General features: G+C 43.6%; 1 long non-coding RNA gene across 1 annotated transcript; it reads right to left on the bottom strand.

The window, feature by feature from the left end:
• Positions 1-9848: 9848 nt before the first annotated feature.
• Positions 9849-18407, bottom strand: LOC100488529. The gene is made up of 4 exons (XR_001171669.3): positions 18257-18407; positions 14446-14633; positions 14279-14323; positions 9849-10466 (listed from the first exon to the last, which is right to left on the bottom strand). It is a non-coding gene; the product is annotated as an uncharacterized LOC100488529 (long non-coding RNA).
• Between the last annotated feature and the right edge of the window lie 666 nt (positions 18408-19073).

Below are 19073 nucleotides of genomic sequence, written 5' to 3' on the forward strand. Positions count from 1 at the left end.
AAGCCTTGGAATTCAGCCATTGAAGACAGTCTCCATTTTGTGGACACTGTTATTAAAGCAAGCTTTGTATCTTTGCAAAATCTTGTTTCTGCTCCAGTATGGGGGAACCTGATGCTCATGTCCATGCACTGGTTACAAAATTACATGGTAAGGAGGGAGAATGAATGTGAGAAGTGCAGCAAACAACTAAGTTCTGAATTGAAAGTGAAAGTAACTGTCTGCCCCGCCTCTATGCCTTAGGCATAGAGGCAGGGCAGGCAATAAATGATTGACAGCTGGGATTTTTAAATGCTTTTGTAGTAGGTATGGATGTGTTAATAAAAAAAAAAATGAGTTTGGTTTTCATGTTTAATTTGAAAAGGACTTTTATTTTACAGCTTTTTATGCCTGGGTGACCGGTCCACCTTTTCATGCACAGAATGTCTTAGGGTCCTATATTTTAGCCTTGAATGTTATGATTTTCCATGAAATCATCCAAGCCACTCTTAAAGGAGAAGGAAAGGCTAATAAAGAGTTAATCTCAAGGTGCAGGCATACCTTCAGTTGTCTCAATAGTGCCCCTAAGTTTCCCCATATTTCCCCTGTTCAGAAGATCTGAAGCCAAACACGGAGAAAAAACACTGAGCTGGGTAGAGAAGATTCCCATAATGCATCACTCCTGCCCAGACTTGGCGACTTGGAACTGTAGGCGGCGCATGCGCACAAACAGGAGCGCAGCTGACAGGAGAGAAAGGTGACATGCAGACCTGGCAGGCAAAACTCTGGTGGAGCGAGTAGCGGGGGGGGTGACATGGTGGGGGAGCGAGTAAGGGGGGGGGGCGGTGTTTGGTGGCGGTGGGGAAGCGAGTAGCGGGGGGGGGGTTTTGGTGGCGGTGACATGGTGGGGGAGCGAGTAGCGGGGGGGAGTGTGCGGCGGTGACATGGTGTATTGGAACGACAGATCATCAATGATCCAATAGGCTTCCAGAGTGGTCTCTCTCAGTCAAGCTCAGATGTGGCTACATAGCCAGATGCTCGGCACTATGGTGAAACTGCCTGAACAAATCTGACCATGTATATCTATTTTCAGCTTTTCAGATCTTCTGAAATATGAAGGATACAGCTAATGTAATCTAGCCAGAAAGTCTCTGCTGGTTGCCTTTCATTTAAATGCACTCACTTTGCTGTCAGCTGTTTGTGAGCAGATGGGGGAGGGGGGCTGGCTTGTGCTTTTCAGGAATAGCCCATACTGACATGCTGGACAAGATGGCGGCGCCGTTCAATGAAACAAGTATGTAGGTTCTAGTATGTGTATCTCTGTAAATCAGGGGTGTCAAACTTAATCACATAGGGGGGCCGAAATCTAAAACAGGCTAAGTTGCGGGCTGAATTTTTTTAGTTACTATGTGAGGAGAATGGAAATTGATTATGCTGGATGGTCAGACACACTCACCAAGGGCCACATAAAATAGCCAAGCGGGCCAGATTTGGCCCCCGGGCCTTGTGTTTGACATATATGCTGTAAATCTTTCATTAGGCAATCCAGAAATATAGCGTTTTTACACAGCAATAGTAGTACTATTTAATAGTGTGCTTAATAGATTTTGACTTTTTCTTGTCCTTTAAAGGAGAAAGAAAGTCAAGCATTCAGCATTTTTGTCAATGTATATATAGGTCCTATTTATACTTGCAGCCCTGCGCTGTGCTTCAGTCTTCATGCAATCACTTGTTTTTCCTACCAAACAGTTTTATGGCATATACATATAGATTGTAAGCTCTACGGGGCAGGGACCTCCATCCTCTTGTGTCTTTGACTCTTAACTTATTGTAACTGTATCTTGTATTTGTATCTATTGTTATACTTTGTATTTATCTATTATCTTATTAACCCCCTGTTTGTATTAATGTATTCTACTGTACAGCGCTGCGTACATAAGTATCTCTTTATAAATAAAAATATACATACATACAGACTTGGCTGATGCTGCAGGCTTGAGTTTTCCTATTGGCACAATAGTCACATGCAGAATTCCAACGTGATTATTAACCCACCTAGCTTTTGAATGCGTCTAGCTAATGAGTGATTACGTTTTGTGTTCTCATGGTAACAAACAGAATGGCACACTGCTACAAATTGGGACTCTATTAACGCATGGGGAAATGACAGGGAAGAAAGTGGATGCAATGTTGTTACAACTGCAGTTGCAGCTACAGCTGCAGTTCCACAGGGAATATAAAGAAAGTTCCCATAATGCTTTGCTCCTGTCCAGACTCCCAGACCAAGTGTACATGCTCAGTTAGACTATGAGTCGGCTTCCTGCTGATTGGCTCACATTCCTAAGAGGGGGGAGCAGGAGAGAGGAGACAACAGAGCTGTGTGTCTCTGGCACATGAATTACAAGCACAAGAAATCTTTTCACAGAGAAGTCAGTGCAGCATTTATTTGCAAAGTTTTTACCTTTCTTTCTCCTTTAAAGGCATTAATAGTATCTTGCATTACATCACCTGGCAGTGTATTCCAAAGCCTCTCTGCCTCTAATGAAAGTTCAGTTCCTGAAGTCATAAAAGGGGGAAAAAAATCTGTATGTAATGCCCTCTTATGTAAAGCGTAAGCATGTTCCATCACAAGCACTTTTTCTCCAGTAAAAACAAGCCCTACTTTTGTAGCCTTTCCTTATAGTTTAATTCTTCTACCAGTCTAGTTGCACATCTCTACAATCTGTTTAGCTCATTAATATCCTTCTTTAAGTGACAGTTTAAACCCTTTTCAACATAAGCTTAATAAACATTGCTTGTGCTGCACGCACTTTTTGCCTGTTGTTTTAATTAAGAACATGTATTAACCATATAATTTAAAAACTAAAGAGACTGCAAAGTCCTAAAGGTTCTCAACTTTATGTACAGGATAGCAGCCAATCTTTTTATAAAATAAATACCTTATGTGCTCAGTGTTAAAAACATCAAAGCCCTAATGCCTTATGCGTGTTTATGATTAAGGGCCGTGACACACGGGGAGATTAGTCGCCATCCCACCGGCTAGAATGTAAATCGCCGTTGGGATAGCATACGCAGCGCCGCAATTTGCCATCCCACCGGTCGATTTACATTCTATCCCATGGGATGGCATTGCGGGGAGATTAGTGGCCTGTGACAACAGAGATTTGTCGCGGCCCTAAGGGTGGTGTAACCTCAAGCAAGTAAAACATTAGGGCTCTGATGTTTTTAAAGCTGAGCAAATAAAGTATTAATTTTATTGGAAGACTGGCTGCTGTCGTGTACATTTTTATTCCTGTCACTAAACAAGAATATGAAGTCAGTTGCACTTTAGCACTTCCTGACCCCCACAGAACAGGCAAAAACAAAAACGGGCAAAATGACCAGTGTTTCATCAGTCATCCAAGTACAGGTATGGGATCTGTTATCTGGAAACTTGTTATCAAGAATGCTCCGAATTACCGAAAGCCAGTCTCCCATAGACTCCATTTTTATCAAATCAGATTTTTCAAATTGTTTTCCTTTTTTTCTGTAATAATAAAACATTACCTTGTAATTGATCCCAACTAATATATTATTGTTCCTTCTTGGATGCGAAACAATCCTATTGGGTTTAATCAACATTTTATTGATTTTTTTTAGTAGACTTAAGGTATGAAGATCCAAGTAAGGGAAAGACTCCTTATCCACAAAACCCTTGGTCCCGAGCATTCTGGATAACGGATCTCATATCTGTATTTTTTTTTTTAGTTTAAGTGCGTGCTAAGGAATTCCCTTGCATTTTAAGTCTAAGGAGGATTTTTAACTTACCGGAAAATCCTTTTCTAGACGGCCCGTACTGTCAGTGCAGACGCCATGGGGTTAAGTATTCCCTTCCGGAGGCAGGACAGAAGAAAAAGAAACTTCCAGCTCCACCCCCTCCCTATAAACTGGTGCTCCTCCTTTCCCCTTCAGTTTTCTTATAATAGTCAAGTTAGGAGGAGTAGATAGAGAGGAGTATAGGAATAAGAAGAGAGGAGCCAGAAGTGATAACTGAGAACATGTTTAACTAGCATAACCTGAACTGAACTGAGTTAACCTAAGGGTGGGGCTTACTGCACTGACAGTACGGGCCGTCTAGAAAAGGATTTTCCGGTAAGTTAAAAATCCTCCTTTCTCTAGTACGGCCCTTCCTGTCAGTGCAGACGCCATGGGGACGTCCTAAAGCTGTCCCATAACTAGGGTGGGTATAGTTTGACTTGTTCTAGTGCCGCACTGCTGCTTGCAGGACTTTCCTGCCAAAGGCTGCTGGTGCAGAGTGGAAGACTTGGAGTCTATAAAACTTAGTGAACGTGGATAGTGATGCCCACGTGGCTGCCTTACAGATTTGCTCTGGTGTGGCAGAATTATATAGTGCCCATGAGGTGCTGATTGCTCTGGTGGAGTGTGCTCTGACACTAAATGGTTTGGGCTGTTTCCTGAGCTCATATGCATAGTTTATTGTACTGACCAGCCATCTGGCTATAGTACGTTTGGATGCTGGGGAACCTTTGTTCGCCCCGTATGTAACCAGAAAGGCATCCGCTTTTCTGTAGTGTTTGGACCTGTCCAAATAGAATTTTATTGCCCTGACTACGTCTAATTTGTGAAGGGTCTTTTCCTTCGTATTAGTAGGTCGTGGGCATAGAGAGGGAAGGTTGATTTCCTCGTTGATATGAAAGTGGGAAACCACCTTCGGTGTGAAGGATGGAATTGTTCTAAAGACTGCTCTGTCTTGGTGTATGATTAGCCAGGGCTCTTTGTGTGATAGGGCCGCTATGTCAGAAACCCGCTTTGCTGATGTAATTGCTATCAGGAAAGCTATTTTCCAGGTAAGGAATTTTAAATTACAAGAACCCAATGGTTCAAAGGGGGGCCCTTGTAACGCTGTTAGAACCACATTGAGGTCCCAAGGTGGAGTGGGGTCCCTGTATGGAGGTCTGGCTCTACCTACACCCTGTAGGAACTGAAGTACGTCTGGTTCCCTTGCCCACTGGTGTTGGAGTAAAAGGGAAAGAGCGGAGATCTGAGATTTGAGGGTGGCTAGAGAGAGGCCTAGATGAAAACCCTTAGCCAGGAATTCTATGATTGTCTGTGTGGAGGCTTGCTTCCATGGTGTGTGCGTTGAGGCACAGTAATCCATAAAGGTTTTCCAAGTTCTGTAATAAGCCTTTGTTGTGGTGGGCTTCCTGGCTTTCAATAGGATCTCGATGGCCGGTGTGGAGAAACCCTTTGCGCGCCATAGGTCGGTTTCAACAGCCAGGCCGTTAAATGTAATATTGTCGGGTTGTCGTGGTTGATTGGGCCTTGGGTTAACAAGTCTGGCCTGATAGGTAGCCGCCATGGTGGAGCTACCGACATTGTTACCAGGTCTGCATACCAGGTCCGTCTGGGCCAGTCTGGAGCAATTAAGATTGTCAATGTGTGTTCTTGTTGGATCTTGCGAATTATCCGTGGTAAGAGAGCCAGTGGGGGGAAAGCATAGACTTTGTTGAAAGTCCACGGTATGACTAATGCATCCACGTACGACGCCCCCGGGTCCTGTGACCTGGCGCAGTACGTAGGAACCTTGAAGTTGCGCCTGGACGCTAGCATGTCTATGTCCGGACGTCCCCACCTGGCCACTATCTGGTCGAATACATCTGGGTGCAGTGCCCACTCTCCCTGATCTATCCGTTGGCGACTGAGATAATCCGCTTCCCAGTTCTGGACGCCGGGTATGAACACTGCTGATATCGCTGGAACGTGCGATTCTGCCCAGCTGAGTATTAGGGATACCTCCTGCATGGCTTGGCTGCTGCGAGTGCCTCCCTGTTTGTTTAGGTAGGCTACTGCTGTGGCATTGTCCGACTGTATGCGAAGGGGTCGGCCTGTGAGCCGCTGTGACCAATGGTAGATGGCGTTTCGGATAGCTCTGATCTCTAGGATATTGATTGGTAGCCGTGCCTCGTCTGCCGTCCACGTCCCTTGGCAAGTATGTGGTGGGAAGATCGCCCCCCAGCCCTTGAGGCTTGCATCCGTGGTGATGACTGTCCATGGTGGTACAGCCCATTTCCTGCCCGTGTTTAGGTTGTGAGGGCAGGTCCACCACTTGAGAGATTGACGGACCAATTTGGTCATAGGAATTGTTTGGGAGAGGTTCGAGTAGTCCTTGTTCCAGTATCTTAGGAAGTGGTTCTGGAAGTATCTCATATGGAAGCGTCCGAACGGTAGTGCTTCCAGGGCTGCCGCCATGTAGCCCAAGAGTTTGAGGCATACCTCTGCCGTTGTTGAGTTCTGTTGGTATAAGTCCTGAGCTGTAGAGGTTATTCTCTGAATTTTCTCCGTTGTTAGTGATATGGTCTGAGTTGCGGAGTCGAACCACATTCCCAGGAATTGGATGCGCTGGGTTGGAGTTAATTGACTCTTTTTGTAATTCACCACCCAGCCGTGTTGTGACAGGGTTGTTATGCAGGTCTGTGTATCGGTCGAGGCCTGTTGGTAGGAGTGTGAACGAATTAGAATGTCGTCCAGGTATGGGGTGAGTGCTATCCCCATGCGTCTGAGGTGAGCAACGACCGGGCTGAGTACTTTTGTGAAGACTCTGGGTGCTGTACAGAGGCCGAAGGGTAGGGCTCTGAATTGGTAGTGCTCCCCCTGGACGTTGAACCTCAGGTACCTCTGGGAGTTTTCCTTGATGGGGACATGTAGGTATGCGTCCTGTAGGTCCACCGTCGTCATGAAGCACTGTGGTGTCATGGACATGCTTACTGATCGCAGGGATTCCATGCGGAACCGTTGTGTGGATATGAACGGGTTCAACGGCTTGAGATTTAGGACTGGTCGGAAAGTACCATCCTTTTTCTCCACCAAGAATAAATTTGAATAGAATCCCGTGTAGCGCTCCGGCCAGGGCACTGGAGAGATGACATTGTTGGTCCGGAGTTCCCTTACGATGTTTGTGAGAGCAAGTTGTCTGATTGGGTTTCTTGGAGTGGATGAACGTGTGAACGTGCGAGGGGGTAGGTTGTTGAATGGAATTCTGTAACCGTCTTTGATGATCGATAGTACCCAGTTGTCCTGTATGTGGGCTTGCCAGGTCGATACGAATTGTTGAAGGCGGCCGCCTACCCTCTCTACGTTTGGTGTGCAGTCATGTTGAGGTGGGCTTTGAGGGCCCTGGTTTCCTGTTTTGTTTGTGTTGTTGGGCCCAGGATGGTCTGCCTTTCCTTGTGTCACCGCTACCTTGTGATGTTCGGAAGGATGAGGTGCGAAAGGGACGAAAGGAACGTCCTTGGTTGTTCCATTGCCTATTATAGGGTCTGCTAGTGGATTCAGGTCTGGTCTTTTTGCCTGAAGGTAAGAAGGAGCTTTTGCCCCCAGATACATCTGAAATTATCTGTTTCAGATCGGGTCCGAACAGCGTGTCTCCTGTGAATTTGAGATTGAGGAGTTTAGACTTGGAGGCCGTGTCTCCGGACCAGTGGCGTAGCCACAAGGCTCGTCTGGCTATCACCGTGTCCATGCTGGTCTTGGCTGCTAACCTCACTGTGTCCATGGCTGCATCCGATAAGAAGGCTAGTGAGGCACTGATTTGCTCTAATGCTTCTTGTAGTGCCTGTGGCGAAGATGGTGGGTGCTTGCTTAACTCTTGGCACCAGAATTTCGCTGTTCTCGCCAAACCCGCTGATGCCACTGCTGGTCGTAGTATTGCCGTGGCGTGTGTGAAACCCTTTCTGAGAGCCACCTCCATTTTCTTATCCATGGGTTCCTTAAAGGCGGCCTCTTCCGTAGGTAATGCAGTGTTTTTGGATAGGCGGGCGACTGCAGAATCGACTCTGGGTGCTTTATCCCAGATCTTTTGTTGTTCTTCCGGAATGGGATATGTAGTAAGGAACCGTTGAGTCAGGGTAAGGCGGTGGTCTGGTTTTGTCCATTCATTCTCAATTAGCTGGGAGATGGATTTGAAGACAGGGAATGTTCTGGCCTTTTTGGGCTGTATCCCCAGAACTCTATCGGCTTTGGATGCGGTTGCTCTTTCATCCTTGATCTCTAATGTAGTTAGCATGTCACGTAGTAGTCGTTTGGCAGTGTCAGGACCTGCGATGGGATGGTAGTGCTGATCTCTTCCTGAGTCGTCAGTATCAGTGTCACTGTCTGATATTTCGCCCAATTCTGGTTCACTGTCTGGGTCACTGATCTCCGTGTCTGAGGAGTTGGTGTCCAGTAAGACATGTGCTTTGCGTTTCCTAGGGCGTGTGGTGGACTGTGTAATAGTGGATTGTATGGTGGATTTTATCCAGTCGAATAAATCTTCCAGTTGTGGCGGTTTTGCAGATGTAGATGGCATGGCCTCCCTGTCCGGTTCAGGTGTAATAGGAGGCTGTGTGGTTGGGGCCTGATTAGTGCCCTCCTGGGGATTCACCGTGTTGTGTGCCATATCAGGATGAGGGGATAATAATGGAGCAGGTATTGGTGGTTCTGCACAATCCCTGCACTCTCCCTGTTCCCCCTTACGTAATGTGTGTTTACAGGTTCTGCATTTTTTGAACTGGTTTGTAGCCCTTTTGTCAGTAGATTTCCTAGCTCTTGGGTTAGGTGTAGTACTGGGCATATCCTTTCTGAGCTCGTCTAGAGTATTGTCAGGCTCCATCTGGCTAACTGGAGTAATGATTCAGTATGGTAGAACAGGTACTTATATACTTAGGTACCTTTTATGATCAGCTGGGTGTGCTCCGTTGGGTAGTCTGCTGAGGCAGAATAAAACAAAGGATAAGGCGCCTGAATCTGCGGCGCCAGTGTAATGGCGGCGCGCTGTGAGACCCGGTGCCTGCGTCCTGTGAGGCGTATGCGTCGGCGCGTACGTGCGCCGGCACGTTCGTGCGTCAGCGCGCATGCGCGTCAGCACGTACTTGCGTGCACTGTGTGACGCGCGCGCCTGTGACTGTGCTGCGCTTCCTGGAGAGCGCGTAATCGGCGCGAAATTGTGTGGTTCTGGTGCTGCCGTCTGTGCTCAAGTAGGGCCTGTGGCGGTGCTGGAGGGGGGGTCGGGGGGGTTGTCCAATCTCTGTGAGATGGTTGCAACCCCGTGGTGCTCGTTCTTGTATGGCTGGCCAGACCTGTGGTGTGGCTGGAAGCCCTGGTTGCCCCCAATAGTACCGTTGCCTGATTTGTAATCTGCAGACCTGAGGTGTGCAGATGACCATAGGAAATTCCCAGAATAGGGAAAAAAGAAAAAAAAAAAAAAAAATTAAGAATAAGTCCTGTCCTAACCTCCTAGCAGGACAGAAGAAAAAAACTGAAGGGGAAAGGAGGAGCACCAGTTTATAGGGAGGGGGTGGAGCTGGAAGTTTCTTTTTCTTCTGTCCTGCCTCCGGAAGGGAATACTTAACCCCATGGCGTCTGCACTGACAGGAAGGGCCGTACTAGAGAAAAGTGTAATACCATTACCAGCATTGAGTTACACTACTGGAAAAGTGAATAGCTGTGAAACTAGAGGTAAAAGTCTGATTTGACAAAGATGGCCTCAGTCTCCATCACACCCTCTATCAAACCACTTTTCAAAATATATAACTTGATATCTTCAAGTGTTCCTTCACATTAAGGCTGGCACCTGCATGTTTTTCCTGCTTATAACTGCCTTGCTGTGCCAGCATCTATGTTGTTTGAATTTGGATTGGAGGGTGCCATTCCCTTTTGATACTGTGCACCAGGCGAAAGTTTTTTTTGGAGGAACCAGGGAGTGCTGGTGAGTTTTTCGTTGCCTTCAGCAGTCTGGCTGTGCCTAAATGTGAAGGATAAAGATATACTGTATACACATACAGATGACCTGGTATGTAAACATATATTATAAAATTTCCAATAAAAATCATTCATACTTTTTAAATGAAAATAAGATTTATTTTTAAAATATATTCAAACACATAAAAACTACAAATGGTTTAAAAATTACAACATACTGTAATAAAAACTTGAAAAGATATAGGTTTGATTGATTTTCAGTATGGCAGATTCCAGAGTACCATTCCAGCCACTGTATCCACAGATTCCATATGGCACTCAGAAAATAACAGTGACATTTTAAGGCTTCCTTTACGGATAGTGCATTCCACGGAACACTGGTGGGAGTCCAACTAATAGCCAGACACGGACCTTAAAAGCTGAAGCAGCAACAGCCCTACATTGAATTTACCAGGCAGTTTTTCTTTCTATAAGCTTGCTGACCATCCAAAAGTCTTACCAATATATAAAAAAGAATTTCACAGGCAGAACATTATCTTCCACACTGGTCAGGGGTGTCTCGTATATTTCACCCAAATTTACTTTTATAACATCATTAAAAAGATTTTCAAAATACTATGTTTTTTAATTTAAAATGGCACTTTCATCCCTTCCTGTCCCTTGGCAAAATTCAGTCCACCGCCCTTCTCTTCAAGCATTTGGAAAATAATCCAGTCAGCGCCAGTGAAGTATAGGGCTACCTCAAAGAGTCAACTCTGTTAAAGACAAAATAATATTAAAATAAATTACATGTCTTTTATAATCATATAACTCATAAAGAATAATTACTATAGAATACTGCTCCATTAATAAATTTGGGATGTCCAACTTGCAGCCATTTCACAACTATATATCGCAGCATATAGGGATTTTCTATAACAAAAATGTATGAATAGGTAACTAAGGTGCATTCTTAAAGGAACAGTTCAGTGTAAAAATGAAACTGGGTTAAATGGATAGACTGCACAAAATAAAAAATAATTGCAATATATTTAGGCAAAAATGTAATATATAAAGGCTGGAGTGAGATGTCTAAAAAGTAGCCAGAAAACTACTTTCTGCTCTCTAACCTCTTAGTGACTTTAGGGGGGGTGGGGGCACATGGGACATAACTGCTCAGTTTGTGAGCATGCAGGTCAGATTCAAATCAAACTAATGTTATGTTAATGTTATGTCTCACATGGCCCCCCTCCCCTTAATTCACTAATTGGTTACTGACTGCTTAGAGAGCTGTAAAGGAGGAAATAGTGTTCTGGCCATAATGTTAGATATCCCACTCTATCCCATATAGATTACACTTTTGTCTAACTAACTATATTGAATTTTTTTTTTTATTTTATGCAGTCTATTTTGCCCATTTTAATTTTTACACCGAACTGCTCCTTTAATACTAATTCATATACATACTCCTAATACATTCATACATACTCATACACATAGTTTTATGACCATCCCTTTATACTGAAAGTGCTTGGTATATCAAATCAGTCCTGAAACCCTTAGGTGCATGATCTAAATGCCACTGCACCACAAAGTGGTTAGTGAAAGCAGGGCTGTGGAGTCGGTAGATAAATTCTCCGACTCCTCAGTTTCTGATACTTCCAACTCCGACTCCTCTGTTTTTAATATGCTAATGTATTTTATACATTCATTGAAGGAAAGGAAGGAGACATACATGTCATTTAACCACAGAACTACTGGCTAGGAAGCCAACACTCTACTGTATTGCCCAATTAAAGCACGTATACAAGTATTTCTAGTCCTGCAAATTTTATTACTTAATTAGTTATCAGTGAGAGTTAGGCAAGGTTCACAGTGGGCATAGTGTTCCCTGTAACAGAGGAACATGACGCAGTGGAGCTGCCGCACCTTAACTGCGTTACGTCCCATTTAGTGAAGCATACAGTCAAAGAAAAGCTTCATGGTCATTCAACGTGTTCGTTTATGCACTGCGTGCATTGGGCTTTATTCTTATAGCAGAGAAGTAATTAATTATGACTGTTTGTGAATTGGGACATTTAAACTTGCTTTATTTTTTTATTTTTTATTCCCATTTAAATTTAGTAGGAGTCGGAGTCGGTTCATTTTTTGCCGACTCCAGGTACCCAAAATTGCCTCAGACTCCTCTCGACTCCGACTCCACAGCCCTGAATGGGCTTCTGTAGTGATGTATTGTACCAGTAAGGAATGAAACAGTGCCACAGGGGGCACGTTTATAAACACTGGGCACATTTGCATTGTCAGTAACGCACAGCAACCAGTGATTTGTGAAGTCATCTGCAATAACACAATAAAAGCAAAAAAAATATTGTTTGCCATGGGTTACTGCCCAGGTGCACGTGCCCAGTGTTTATAAATAAGTTACACATTCTACTGCACCGCAAGGACAGACTAAGGGGAAACAAACTGTTGCACAATGTGAGAAAAAACTCTACATTGAGCTACATCTATACATGCTGCACTGCGTGAATTCATTTTTTTGCACTGCTTGGGGGACCAGAGGGAAACTGCAGCTCTGCCTTAAAATTATAGAATGGAGGGGAATATGTGGCAGAATCTTGATGTCTATGTGGTAAGGGCACAGTGGAATTCATACCTCTGCATCATGTAGTGCTGGGGTGAAGGAAATCCATAATAATGTACTGCTTGGGCTGTGTGTTTGTAGAGGAATCTCACTGCTGTATTGTACATTGCATCTCCAGTTCCTCTCAATGTGGAGGGACCCCAAGGCTCTGTACTTGGGCCATTGTTGTTCTCCCTTTACATGCTGTCTTTGGGAGAGCTTATCCGTTCATTTGGTTTTAAATATCATCTGTATCTGTATACCCAAATTTACTTTTCGACCCCTTCGTTAACAGTCGAAACGGAGACTCAAATCTCTAACTGCCTCCTGGCCATCTCTAATTGGATGAACCAACGCCACCTCAAACTGAACCTAACAAAAACTGAACTAATGATCTTTCCGCCTAAGCCTGGTCTTACACCCCCCCCCCCCCCTCTTTTCTATCTCTATTGATGGCACCCTCATCAACCCAGTCGACTCGGCGCATTGTTTGGGGGTGATCTTTGACTCCTGTCTCTCCTTCTCTGACCATATTAACACCACTGTCAAAACCTGTCACTTTTTCCTGCGCAATATTGCCAAAATCTGTCCCTTTCTCTCTACTGCAACAGCTAGGCTGCTCATGCATGCTCTCATCCTATCCCAACTTGACTACTGTAACCTGCTACTAATCGGCCTCCCTAACTCCCATCTTTCCCCCCTAGTCTGTATTAAATACTGCTGCCAGAATTCTCCTCCTCTCATCCAGGAGAGTTCAGGCCCTTCCCCTGCTAAAGTCCTCATCGTGGCTTCCTATTAAACAAAGAATATCTTACAAACTCTTTCTCTTAACCTTCAAAGCCCTCCATTCGTCTGCTCCTCACTACATCTCTTCTCTTGTGTCTCCGTATGTTCCTGGCCAACTCCTTCATTCCTCGCAGAGCAATCGTTTGGTTGCGCCCCCCCACTACTACTGCGGTTTCCCGCCTTAAACCTTTCTGCCTTGCTGCCCCTTACATTTGGAATGCCCTCCCTGATTTCCTCCGGAGAGAATCCTCCCTCAGTCTTTTTAAAACCAAACTAAAAGACTATGTTTTGGAGCACTCGCCCAGCACCTGATCTGGGAACTAACACTTATATTGTAGTGTCACCCACTGTGACTTACAGCGCTTATATTTGCCTTCTTGTGTCTGTAAGTTACCCTCCCATATAGATTGTAAGCTCTACGGGGCAGGGACCTCCATCCTCTTGTGTCTTTGACTCTTAACTTATTGCAACTGTATCTTGTATTTATTTGTGCTTATTGTAATACTTTGTATTTATCTATTTTAATACCCGTTTATATTAATGTATTCTACTGTACAGTGCTGCGTACATAAGCAGCGCTTTATAAATAAAGTTATACATACATACAAAGATTGAGTGGAATTCATATGCAATTTAGGAATGGCGGTATATGCCTACTACTATATTGGTCATTAAAAGATGGAAGAATGAAAACTAGCAAAGACTAATCTAAATAGCACCACTACAGTTACCCATAGCAACCAGATATTTGAATTAATTTTCTAACTTGCCTTAGACTTTTCAAATCTATTTTCTGATTGTTTTCTATGAATAATTGTATTAGTGCAATTATAACTCTTACACAGAATAGAGACTGACTAATGCACATAACCAGGCCCAGCGTTAATTACTACTTTATTACTTGCAAGTACATACATTTTTACATTTTCAAAAAACAGTAGATTTTAGTTACTTGTTTTTTCAGGCATTTCACCTATATTAGTAAATTAGTCTCAGTATCTCTTTATAAAATTGTTTTCCTAAAAGTCCAGTAAAATCTGATGTTTAAACAAGTGATCCTCTCATTGACCATACCATTCTATGCCTTACTGTTTAAAATGTAAAATATAGAAACTAAAACACACAGATATATTATTTGTACTGTGTAAAAATATCTGCTTATTCACTTCTTTTACTCACGTAATAATTATGTACATGATCTGGTCAGGATGGGTGATGTAAATCCTGGTGAGAGAACACAAAGGAGCTTTATTAATATAAGCAGTAGGTCTAATAGTGTATTTTTAACTCTCTTTCCCAAGTCACTTTTCCTGCAGGTTCAGAAAGCATAAATCTTTGGAACAAACCTTTCTCCCCACTGATACATTGCTCTGTCTTGGAATAAATGGCACAGGAACAACCACATACTGATTGTCTCCATCCAAAAGATGACCACAACGAACCAGATGGAGGACAGCAGAAAGAACTCACACACCATCTTGTTTGAGGTCACCTTCTCAAATCAAGGCCCTTTGTTCACTCGCCCCCAGAGATCCTGAATATTAAACAAAAAAGTGTTCGAGATTAGTCTCCTGTAATCGTCTGATGAGCCATTTATACAGATTAACTGACCAAGGGAACTGGCAGATTTATCTTTGTCACCAACATGCAATAGAAGTGAATTAGGAGCCTGGTTCTGTTTGGGTCACTCAGCTTCAAATACATTAAAGGAGAAGTAAAGCTACTAATGTAGTTCCTTCCCAATACAGTAGCCACAATAACCCTCACTAGAACGCTATATTTATTCTGCAGAAAGCTTTACCATACCTAAACAGCCCTAGAAGCTCCCTCTGTTTGCTTAAGATAGCTGCTGCCATTTTTGCTTGGTCTCGGTAACTTCTGTGGTGCAGCTCTTGGCTGCTGGTAGCTCAGATTACAGCATAGAGGGGGTGGGAGGACAAAGAAGGGAGGGGGAGAGGGAGAGACTTAGCAGACTGTGCTGTGCCCTGAAGGATTATTCTGAGAAGGAAGTCTGATACACATGTTTTATCTTTTGGTAGAGGGCTCAGAGCAGCTCCAAAAATGGGATTAAAAAGACACCCTCGGTTTATACTCGAATATATAAGTTTCACAAAAACGTCAAAATTACAGTTTTAATAATGAATAATATATATAATATATTATTCATTATTATATAATATATATAATTGCAAAAATTATTACTCATTTATTTTCCACTGCCCACTAAGGGGTGCAAAAATTCACCACTTAAGGCCTATGCACCATCTCCTGTGCCCAGTTTCTGCAATCTTGTGCTAGATTTAAACATCAAGTGCAAACTGCAGAGCACAGTGCAGTCTAGAGCAAGGCAGCCCTGTACTAAATATTAGTACAGGGCTCCCTGTACGCCTTGTGTCCATTAATTATCCTAACCTGCACATCTGAATGAAGCCCAACCTAAGGGGTGTCCAAGTATATGCCTATGTCAAACCCCTCTTGATTCCCGTGAATATTTAACTGCCAAACACAGACATTGCTGCATTCATGGGAGATGTGCAGGTCTTTGTACTACATTCTCCAAAGTGGTCTGCACCATTTATTATAACTTTTTACCCTGCCTTGCTCTTAGTAAATGACCCACCCATGAAGTTTTAATGATAATCCATCAACTATATCCGTCTACTCACATTATATATAGGGTACAATTGGATTCACTAATCAGTGAATCATAGTGAATTTAGAGTAGGGTGGACAGATAACTTGAAAATTCAGGATTTAAAATAAACTACAATCAGTTCAGTTCTGCTACATGGATTTGTTAGACGTGTTCCTGAATTTTCAGTTGATCTGGTCATCCTCGTTTGAAGTGCGATAGCTAGAACTTTCAGCCTGTCTGAATTAGAATTAAAACTTGTTGGAATTAAAACTTGACAGCACAAATTGGATCAAACTGACAGTAAAGATTCCAATGCTTTTTATGATTTCTATTGCAATAGTGATGTGAGGGCCGGCCTGATACCCGCGAGGCCCATGGGGTTTACCTGCAGGTCTGGCGAGTTTGGAACGACCTTGGCACACCATTTGCTATTCGCGGGCGGGTTAGAGTTGAGCTCTTCCGCCTGCTCTCCCCACCTGTGACCTTGCGGCTTCCTAGGGGTGGGCAGAAGAGGCACGTACTTCTTCTGTCTACTTCCCCTAAGTCTGGGCCCTTGAGTCCTGAGTGTGAAACCCATGCTTCTCGTCACTGCCCAGATTTATATACTGGAGATGCATATTGACATCCTAGTGTATCACCTTTTCATTTCCTTTTAAAGCACATATACTCATGTGAATAAAATATTACAAATTTTAAGACATCAGTGCCCTTTCTCTAATCATTTCTTCTATTGTAGTTCATACTTGGAGCATCCAGATCCAAGATTCCACTCAGTAGTACACATACACTATCAGCATCCTTTATGAGCACTGATTATAACAGGCTCAATGCGAATAAAACATAAGGCACAAAAGTGTCCACAAACGGGGGAAATACTACTTTATCAGGTGTGCATGATGCATTACACCCAAAACATTAACGCAGCGAGACAGAGTAGCAATTACAAGGCACTTTGCAGACAAGTTGCCACACTTTGCCCAGGCTGAGTGTTAAAGTAAAAATGGGAGGAAGGCCTCTCTTAACAATACCGTCAAACTGCACTACAGCACCTCCAAATACTACCCCATCTGCCTTGACCATTCCAAATAATCAGAGCAGTGCAGTGGGGTTTAATTTTACACCACTTAATATCCTTTCTCCTTTGATCTTGCACCAGGAACATAAACAATTGAGTCTATGCAGATGTGGCTTAAAATGTGCATGCGTTTTGTTGGTTAATTAAGTGGTGCAATATGCCCACCAACCCTGCTGTGCTTTTTCAAAACAAGGGAAATGGGTCAGTATTGGGAAGGTGCACTGGTATGGTCGAGGCAGCGCCGGGCCTTATGATGACTATGACCAAGACAGGATGCGCTGTTTGTCAGGCTTTGCCACATCTGCCCCTTCCCAAAAAAAATTCCTTCACTATCCTACTACCCTTGCGACACATGGAGTCGGATGGGTAGGGGGTGGAGAGGGAGCAGCCAGGCTGTTGAGGAACTGCAGAAAAGTCAGAACTAACATATACAAACACCTTTCATTCTTCTTTGAGTAACTAACCTAGAGCAAGTCTATGCTTAATATGTCTCATATTTAGTGATAAGCAAAAGTTTTCACCTTTTTTCACTGTGAAAACCACCCAGGCTCCAGAAGCAGCTTACCTACAAACTACATGCCTTAGTATGGAAGGGAACACGATACACACATTTTAGATCAGGGGGTGCAAGATGGCCAGTTAATGCAGATCCTGGTGTAAGGCTGCATCAGGATACACCTCAGTACATCAGGGTTTACCCTAAAGTAAAAGGACCACCGCAATGTAACACTGACTTGGCACAGGCAGAAATATAATGCTTGAGTTGTTTGTGGCAGTGCAATGATTAGCATTTCTGTAGTGAAGCGCTGGGGTTCCAGGTTTAATTCCACTCCGGCCCCTATCTGAATGGTGTTTGTATGTTCTCTCAGTGCTTGTCTGCGTTTCTCCCAAAACCTTCCAGACAGGCTCCATAAGGGATAGGGACTTGTAAGTTCTACTAGCCTGGTGTGAATGGGGCAACGTTTCTGGGGAAACTCTGCAGAATATATTGGCTCTATACAAATAAAAAGTCTGAATAATAATAATCCTTAATTAGTCTGACTGAAATCAGAATAGGCAACCTTGACACTGATTTCATGCTCTGAAAGGCAGGAACTATTATCCTAGCTGCTCTAATACAGCCGAGTACGTTTTTTTAAAAAAGTAATGGAATATGGCCATATCAGAGCTTCTTAGGAGAAATACACTAAATAGGCAAACTTTGCTTTACAGAATCCTTGTATATTATGCCAAGTGCATGTCGGAGCGCTGCTTTATTTATATTTAATAAACTTCCCACTTTTAGGCATAAACATTCTATGCACCCTTAGTTGTGAGTAGGGCTTCTAAATGCAACGTAACGCAATCTCCCTGTTTACACTCATTAATATCCCGTAACATTATAGCTTACAACAGAAAAAAAGCCAAAGCTTTTGAAGCCCAAAAATCTCTACGCAGAACCACTCACCAGGAAAGGGATCCCCGGTGGGTCTATGGGGGTATGAAGATCATGATCCAAGGTATATACATCTGCTACACAAGAACAAACACTTCCGCCTTAGACCACGCCCCTTTGCTTGGGCTATACAGTGACGTCACGCTACGAACGGCTGGGCGGCTTCTGATTACGAGGCTTATTTGTTCCCCAAGGAACGTCTCAGCTTACTGTGCATTTTTTACGACGCCTAGTCTATGTTCCATTAGAAAAAAAAAAGATATTCTGTCTCAATTAGTCGTTTTTTGCCAAGCAGTAGTTTGTTTGTTTGTTTTTTTTAAAGATTTGATCCTTTCACCTAGTCACTTTTCATATGGGTGATGTGCTGACTGTAAAACAAATCTTTTCTAGACCATTCCTAGAGTTTGTTCCTTGTTGGTTCGGCTTTGGAGCTAATATTGACAGGGATTAAGTAGAGGGAGCAGAGGCTGGTATATTTTTCTAGAGAAAGCAAACCCCTATTACCTTCTGTAGGGACCCATAGGGTTAAATGCCCTATGGAGTGATATCCCTACCTCTTCACATAGATCCCTTGTTACTGGGTGGAAGCCTTGGTGCAGTTTATAGATATGCCTATCCTTTATTGGCCCATATGGTTGTCCACATCCCTTGCAGCCTCATATAGTGTCTAGCAAGGAGGTGTGGCTTCCTCTTTGGCTGCCAGTCTGCTCGCCTATGTACAACCCTCCATTGAGCCTGGGTGCAGACACAGGCCCCAGTAAGCAATATACTTTTGAAATAAAGTTGGGGACAGGGCCCTGTAAACGAGGTTAAGTTAGTCTCAGGACTA

The sequence above is a fragment of the Xenopus tropicalis genome, chromosome 8 (assembly GCF_000004195.4).
Source record: "Xenopus tropicalis strain Nigerian chromosome 8, UCB_Xtro_10.0, whole genome shotgun sequence".
NCBI classification, from domain to species: domain Eukaryota; kingdom Metazoa; phylum Chordata; class Amphibia; order Anura; family Pipidae; genus Xenopus; species Xenopus tropicalis.